This window comes from Mus caroli, chromosome 15 (assembly GCF_900094665.2).
Source record: "Mus caroli chromosome 15, CAROLI_EIJ_v1.1, whole genome shotgun sequence".
NCBI classification, from domain to species: Eukaryota; Metazoa; Chordata; class Mammalia; order Rodentia; family Muridae; genus Mus; species Mus caroli.
In genome coordinates, this window is record NC_034584.1 from 48,665,537 (window position 1) to 48,674,263 (window position 8,727).

Here is an 8,727-nt window from a genome sequence, read left to right on the forward strand (position 1 = left end):
TGAGGAAAATATGTAATAAAAATATTAAAAATTAAAAAAAAGGGAAAATGAGGCGTATTTCTTCAGTAAGACATAAGAAAAACAGCTGGAAATGTAGTAATAGATTCAAAAGTGCTCAAAGAGAAAACTATCACTTACATTGAATGTCCCTGAAAGTTTAAGTAATCAAATGCTTAAAAGCATCTCTTGGGTTTGCCAATATCAAAATGGAGATGGAAGAAAACATAGAGTAAGAATGAAGAGGGATATGCTGTAAGAAGTCAAGGAAGAATGCATGGGTAGTATTTGATGCAAGCTTGCTTGTAGAGATGAAAGGAAGGAACAAAATGGTGTCTGGAATGGCCCCTAGAAAACAGGGCAGTAAGTCTTTTTTCAGCTCCAAAGGTTACAGTCCAAGACTTCAGGAGATGCCTCAATCTAAAGATATTACCTAACCCAGTTTATGAATGCCCCCATCACATGCATCTACCAATGCTAGGTCTTTTCATTGTATTTTTCCTGTACTATGGCAGTAACACTTGCAGTATGATGTAGGGAAACAAAATCAGTATTAGTGTTATAACTTTATAGACCGAAGAGTGATTCTCATCAATGCTACTTCAGCATACAATATTTTTCTTTTCTTATTAAGCACAGAATTCTCTTCTTTTTACATAAAGGTATTGAATTACAGTTTCTTCTTATTATATCCAAATTTCCAGTATTGATGACCTCATGATTTGGAGCAATTATTAAGCAAAATAAGAGTTAATTGAATAAAAGATGTGACAGTTAGTTAACCAAGGAAGCTGCCATGTAACAAATGGACAGATAGTGTACAGCAAGGATACACTTTACACAGAGATTGTTCATGTCCTGGACAGATCATATACAGTGAGGATATACTTTACACACATATTACTTATGTCCTGGGTTGGGAATAGTGAGGACACACAAGATTTCATTGTTCTACTCAAAAGCATAAGTAGTTTTAAATTAAAATTTTCTTTAGGTGGAAATTTCTGGTAATGTCATGTGATATAGACTCACAGTGATTTGCTAAGGTAGTCTCACATTGTCTTTTGCTGACACAAGACATATGGGAGGGCATGTGATGTTTGGAGAGAATAGAAAGAGGAATCAAGGAACAGTAAAAGGGGTTTGCATAACTTGCTTTGCAATGCTGGTCTCCTGTCTTCACTGATCTTCACTTCCTTGAGAGAGGCATGGCAGAGAACTCTCCTGTTATAATGGCTAGTCCTGGTTACTCCCACTGACTAGTGTTAATTCAGCAGAGGCCTAGTAGTTTCTGCTAGATTGTGCCACCACTGCTGATTTGTGTTTGATATCCTAACATTACTGAACTGGACTGCAGGTATCCTGACAATGGATATTGGAATTGCCTCAAGGAACTACTTCTAAAGAGGTCCATATCATTTTGTTTTATTTACCTTCTTTTCTCCCCTACCTTTGGACAATGGAGTAGAAGTGGGAGGTGTTAAAGTATTTGAGAATCTTTATTAAAAGTAGATTTTTTTAAAAACCTCTAAGCCTTCATTTCTTATTTTCAATGCAAAATTATGAACCATACTGAGCCCAAGCATTTGAAATGGTAAGAAGTGAACCAGCTGATAGGGAGGAACTACTGTGATAATCATTGTCACATGAACACAGTTCTAAGCATTTTCCATACACTTTTCATTTAATATTCAAATAACTCTCTATGGTACATGTAGGAGGAATAGGAGTATTTTCTATTTTATATAGGAAAAACTGAGTCACAAAGTCCAAGTAATACCCTAAGGTCACCTTGTTATACCCTACAGTCACCTTTGTTATAACCTAAGATCACCCTGTTACAATCTAAGGTCATCTTGCTAACTTTTCAATTTCCCCATTGATCTACTGCAGTATTTGTTAACCATTGTACTATTTTGTCTCATCATACAATACTGGCATTTGCAAGGTTTTGAAATTATACTATGGCTGTTCTATGTGATTTCTTTCAGCTCTTTCTAAGACTGTTATTTGCATGTAGAGCACATCTGTTCATGGATATATCAGGGCAGAAAAAGATTGCTACTTCACGACATTTCCATCAGTCATGGGTAGGCTTGAAACTTCAGAACATTTCATCCATTTCTCAAAAGGAATAAATAGATATTTCAAGAATTCTGAAATTATTCTTTTCCCTGTCCCTCAAAAGGCAAGTAAAAATACAGCCTCATATAAAGGAATTGATTTTAATAGAGATAGAGTGTTCTGAGGGGACTTGGTTGAAAACACTTAAAGTCAGACATGATAAAGTTTCCAAAAAGAACTTGAGAGGCGACTGCTCAGACAGAAGAGGGAAGATGATGTATTGGAGTCCCCTGGGCTACAGCAATGAGATATTGAAATAGCATATGACAGAAACAAGGAGAGCACAGGGCCCTCTTAAAGGGCATAGTGTAGGAGAGAAACACAGACTTATGGGTACACAGTGGTAAGGACATGAGGTCCTTTATTTTGGGATTCTATCCTTGATCTTAGCAGAAAGGCTGAGGACTGATCCTTTGTTCAGGATTCTAAAAACATGTAAGTCCTTTACTGTAAAAATAGTATTCTCCTGTGCTTAATCCTCAAGAGACTGAAGGCTCCAGGGAAGGGGGAGGTTGGTAGGGTGGGGGAAGCACCTTCTCAGAAGCAAAGGGGAGGAGGAATGGAATGAGGAACAATGGTGACAGGACTGAGGGGGCCAATGACTAGAAGGTAAATAAATAAATCATTTTTAACAATTCAGAAATGAAAATAGTGTTCTAGAATTAAAAATGACCCTCATCAGTCTAAAATGATGCTGGTCTCCCTCTCTTACAATTGTGATGTTTATACCAGGTTATGTTAGTTCTATTTAATATATCAAGTAGCATTCAATTTATCCATGACAATGATCATTTTTTCTCTGATAACCTCACAAAATAAAACTGTGAACTCTTAACATCTACAAAACCTACATTTTTGTTGTATGCATATCCATTTATTGATATCAAGTTAATTTATCAGCTCATCTTTTTTTCATGGTGATAATTCACTCATTTATTGATTTTTGTGGCCCTGGGAATCAGATGTCAATATTTTCATATCCTAGGCCAGTGCTCTACCATTAAGCTGTATTGCTCATTACCATCAACATAAAGTCTTGATATGGAGTACTATGCAGCTATTAAAAACAATGAATTTATGAAACTCTTAGGCAAATGGATGGATCTGGTGGATATCATCCTGAGTGAGGTAACCCAATCACAAAAGAGCACACATGATATGCACTCACTGATAAGTTGATATTAGCCCAGAAACACAGAATACCCAAGATATAATTTGCAAAACACATGAAACTCAAGAAGAAGGAAGACCAAAGTGTAGATACTTTCATCCTTCTTAGAAGGGGGGACAAAATACTAATGGAAGGGGTTACAGAGACAAAGTTAGGAGCTGAGACTGAAGGAGAGACTCTTCAGAGACTGGGCATCCATCCCATAAACAACCACCAAATCCAGACACTATTGCAAACTTTAGTCCAGCCCCTCCATGCTCTTTGGTTGGTGGTTCAGTCTCTTTGAGCCCCTACAGGCTCAGGTTAGTTGACTCAGTAGGTCTTTTTGTGGTGTCCTTGACCCCTTGGGCTTGCTCAATTCTTTCCCTAACTCTTCTACAAGACTCCCCAAGCTTTGCTGACAAGACCCTGATATAACTGTCTCCTGTGAGTCTCTGCTAGTACCTGGCAAATACAGACGTGGATGTTCACAGTTATCTATTGGGCAGAGCACAGGGTCCCCCAATGAAAGAGCTAGAGAAAGCACCCAAGGAGCTCAAGGGGTTTGCAGCCCTATAAAAGGAACAACAACATGAACTAACCAGTACCCCCAGAGCTCCCTGGAACTAAGCCACCAATCAAAGAAAACACATGGTGGGACATGTGTCTCTAGCTGCATATGTAGCAGAGGTTGGCCTAGTTGGCCATCAATGGGAAGAGAGCCCCCTTGGTCTTGCAAAACCTACATTTTGATGAGTGAATGTGTAGCAGGAATTGCAGGGCTGCCTCTATGTAAATGCTGAGGGCAGTGCAGCTGCTGGAGGACCTAATTGATGACTGCCTGTGACACCAGCATCCCTGCAGGAGGACCTAATTGAGGACTACCTGAGAGAGCAAGGATTGTTGGTGCAAGTAATGCCAGCCAATCAGGAACTGCTGTTTGTAATAGATACTTTCTTGGGACCAATGCGAGCATGAGTGGAGGGTGTTAAAGGAGTTTGCAGCAATGTTCAAAGAGCTTGCTGCAGCATTTCTCACCTGCTCCCAGAGTCTGTGTCTTTGACTCTGCGCCAACTTACTCCCAACCCCCAAGTGCAGGTAGGGTCAGGCTGAGAGCTGTTCAGGACACAGGCAACATGAATGAATGAATGAATGAATGAATGAATGAATATGCATTCTTTATAACCTTCTCTATAAGTTCACCCTCATCATTTGCAATTTTAGATACACATTTTCAAACCTATATATCTATTAGTAGTTTTCACAGAAGGTTCACCTTCCTGATTTATGCTTATTCACTTGGTGTGTTGTTGCCTCTTAGTTCAAATATGTTGCTATAAGGAAATGTCATGTTATGTGGCTTATAGCCAGGCATAACAGCACAGGACTTAAACCCCAGCACTTGGAAGACAGAGGCAGGTGTACCTCTGAGTTCAAGGTCAGCTTGGTCTGTAGAGTGAGTTTGAGAGCAACCAGGGCAACACAGAGAAACTCTGTCTTGAGAAATAACAGAAAAAAGTTATGTGGTTTATAGACAACAGATATCTAATTCTCTTATTTCTAGAGGCTGTGAAGTCCAAATGTGATGTGCTATAGATTTGTGTCTGTCAAGAGTTTATTCTGAGTTTTTATGGATGACATCTTATGGTGCCACATTCATCTTCATAGAACAAATGTCAAAATAGTGTCCAGGATATAACAAGTAATAACTTGATGTCTATCCAACTATTTCATAAGTGGTAGAGCTGTGAATAGAATGCAAAATCACTGCTACCTATGGGTCCTACTTTGTGCAAGATGCTATCGTGCAAACTTTGAGAAACATGGCCCATATAAACAAGGGAGTTCAGAAGAATCGTGAAGGTGATGTGTTTATGAAGGTCACGAGAAGAATTTTCACTGGGTCATGAACACATTGGGAAGTCACAGCCTCTGCAGCTAGTGGTTGGAACAACTTACAGATCCTGACAGACATTCACACAAGAGTTACCTGGCAAGAACTTCCTGGGAAGTCAGAAGATATTGTGCATCTAGTCAGGGAGGGAAGCCAAAAGCTCAGGAGTTGTCCTGAATCCTCTGTTCTGTGTCTGATATGTGCTGCACATTGACCAACCCAAACCAGATGCCAGAGGGCAATATGTCCATTTCTTGTATAAAATTCAGCATCTTGAGTATCTAAACAAGGTATAAAGCCAGACAGAAACAAAATCAAATGGGCAAATAAAATGCCCAAACAGAGTAAACTCCAAACATGTTTCTGAAGCCAACTGAGAATAATCTTTGCCTATGAGGAATGTTCCTATAAGAATCAAGAAAAGCCAGAAAATTTGAAGACCTTGAAATTCAAAAAGCAGCAAGCAATGGAAAACTAAGATTAATACAGATAGTCCTGCTGTGGCTTGGAGTTGAAAACTGGGAGGAATGATTAAAAACCTGATGTGATACAAAATGTATGAAGGCTTATTGAGTTAGGAGTTTCAATTACAAGAGACAGAAGTCCAGCTCACACAAATGGAAGCAAGAAAGAAAACAGGAGACAGGGCCATGATTTGATTATGACAACTCTAAATCCAGTGTATTTTAATCTTTTGGTTATCTTAGTCTTTTTGTTGTTTTTTTTGCTTTGTTTTGTTTTTTTTTCATCCTATTAGTGGAAAATTGATACAGTTCAGACTCTCATTCTTCCTCTTTATCAGTTCAGAGTAAAAGCCAATACATCAGACAAGATAACATAATACTTGTGTGCTAAGGACCAGCCTCATCTTGGAGAGAGGTCCTGAGAGAAGGGGTGTTTGAAAGCAGCAAGAAAAAAAAAGACTTAAAGTCAATCATGGGGTACAAGCTGGTGGCCTGTGTTCTGCTCAAGACAGCTTTCTCTGGAGAATTCCAGACAGCTCAAGCAGACAGTCAGTTTTCACAGACCAAAGCTGAGTCTTTTACTCCAGATTCCCTTTTGATTTTCCCATGAATCAGCATACCTTCAGCCCAGCCCCCTGATTCTTAGAAAAAGACAGCAAGCACATTTTTTAAAATTGCAAATGAATTCAGATATCTCCCTACCTTTATAAGTACAAACAATAAACTTGGCTGTGTGAGATCCTATCCTGAGATTACCATTCCAACCACACCTGGACCACTCTATCCCAGGTTGACCTTGAACTCAAATATCTACCTGCCTTTGAATCTTCCTGCCTTTGTATCTTTCGGACAAACTGTCTCATACTGTTGCTGTTTATATTCTTTTAGGTCTGTGAAGTCCTTCATAAAATTCATAATGCATACTTGTATTTTGCATAGTTGAGAAATTATTTATTTTTGAACTTGTGCTTTCAGAGTTTTTTCCCACAGCCTTAAGAGCTATCCTAAAGGTCACAGAGTTTACCATTTTTGCTGAAGACATAAATACACCCTCACTTCCCAGACTCTGTCTGTCTCTGATTATCATGGAGACATTAAACTTGACAAAGAGGACATTACCCAAAAACTTTGGCAGGGGGAATATTTCCCGAGGGAGAAACATGAAGTAAAATACACATATTTTTAAACCAACAAGCTTCATGCCAAGCAACTGTCAACATTCATGGAGGCCAATGCTGACTCTGGTCCAGGAGCAGTTAAACATGGTACACTATCTCTTCCATGACCATGCAGGACTCAGCACCTGTAGTTGCCCCAAATGCTTGTTCTTGATCTTATTTTACTCTTACCACTGTTCTAGAGGCTGTAGGACCTTAGGAGAATGGAGTCAATAAATAAGGCAGACTAAAGCCCAATTCATCAGCCAACTTTATTCAGAGCATTGGACAATTTATTAAGAAGAGTCACATGAGTAAAGTGTACAGTTATAAGGACAAGTCACACATAGCAAACAAATTGCATGTAGCAAAAGCATTTATTTCCATAGAAGCATATAAACAAATAATAATAGCCAAGTGTAATGAATAATCTGAAGTAAACTTACTCCAGTCTGCCAGACTGGAGGAGATTGAAAACACACTTCAAGAACAATTCTGTGTTTTTGAAGAAACTTAAGTCATGAGACCCTTATTTTCTTGGAGTTTTCTCACAAATACTAAGAATTATTCTACACAACTCCATTCTTGGGCCATGTTCCAACACAGCAAAATAACAACTGTGAGGTTATAATAGAGGATCTCGTTAGCCATAGAGTTGATATATTCTTCATATCTATCTATCATCTATCTATCTATCTATCTATCTATCTATCTATCTATCTATCTATCCAGAGATCGATACATTAATCCTCCTCATAGGAAGCACTAGTATTTGAACTGTGCTGACTTAAATTTAAATGAAGAGCTGAGTAAGAGGAAGGTAAATATGTAAAATACAACTAATGTATTTAGGTATATGTAGGCTATGCCTCCACCATCATAGTTACTCAGCACTTTCTACCTTAAAAGTCCTGACACCATCTAGTTCTTCTATCCAGTGTCCTAAGACCAGTGGAACTTTATATATAACTATCACAAGGTATCACTAGTCTTCTTGTTAAATTGTAGAATGCCTCCTACACTCCTTATTTCCTTCTGTTCTCTCTCATCTTCCAGTTCTCAGTTAACTTGCTCATGCCAAGTGATTCAGCCCAGAGACACTTGTCAGATATGACAGATGTAAGCATGAATTCATTTGCAGTTACGCATCTCATCTCAAGATTCCTTCTAAAAGATGTGATCTGTTATTCCACACTGCAGGGAATTTATTTTGGTGTAAAATAATGAGTCCTCTCAGCCTTAAACTAAAGCTGGTAATAAAAGGCAACATTTCCCTTTGACCTGCTCCACCTTGAGAACACTGGTTTGAACCTCAATCCAACCAACCAGACTATGCTTACTGTATGAATAAGACCATAAGGATGTAACTGCTGGCCCGAATTCAATTTTATAATGCCATATCACTTTCAAACTCACAGAGATTTTAGTTTCCCTTAGTATTTGACCAGTTACTGGAAGTTTCCCAAATGGGGCGCTAGCAATTGCAATTTTCCACAGAGCAAGCATGCAAGCTCTATAATGTATTTCAAATTGTTACAATGCCTGTCGTCATCTTATTTTGTATTTACACTTATTTCAAGCTTACATTTCAGGGATGAAACAATGTCTGTTTCTGTTATTTAAAGCAACATTTTTTCTGTTAAGATGACTCATTATATTTGGAAACTTGGCCATACTGTCAATTTGAGAACTGGAGCTTGTTCTGGGAGTTATGATAAGTGCACATAGGCAGTTTTACTTGCTGACCCCATCAGCAGGGCTTCTCTCTGAGAAAAGAGAATGCCTTAGACTGAGGCATTCTGCCAGCCATCATTTTGTGGCAAAGACATCTCCTTTGTTCATTGTTCTCCCTGGCCACATCTAATGTGGATATTGGAGACCATGCTTTATACTTGAGCCGTGATAGCTTGTGCAGTTTGACTTTTTTTTCTTCAAAGGTTT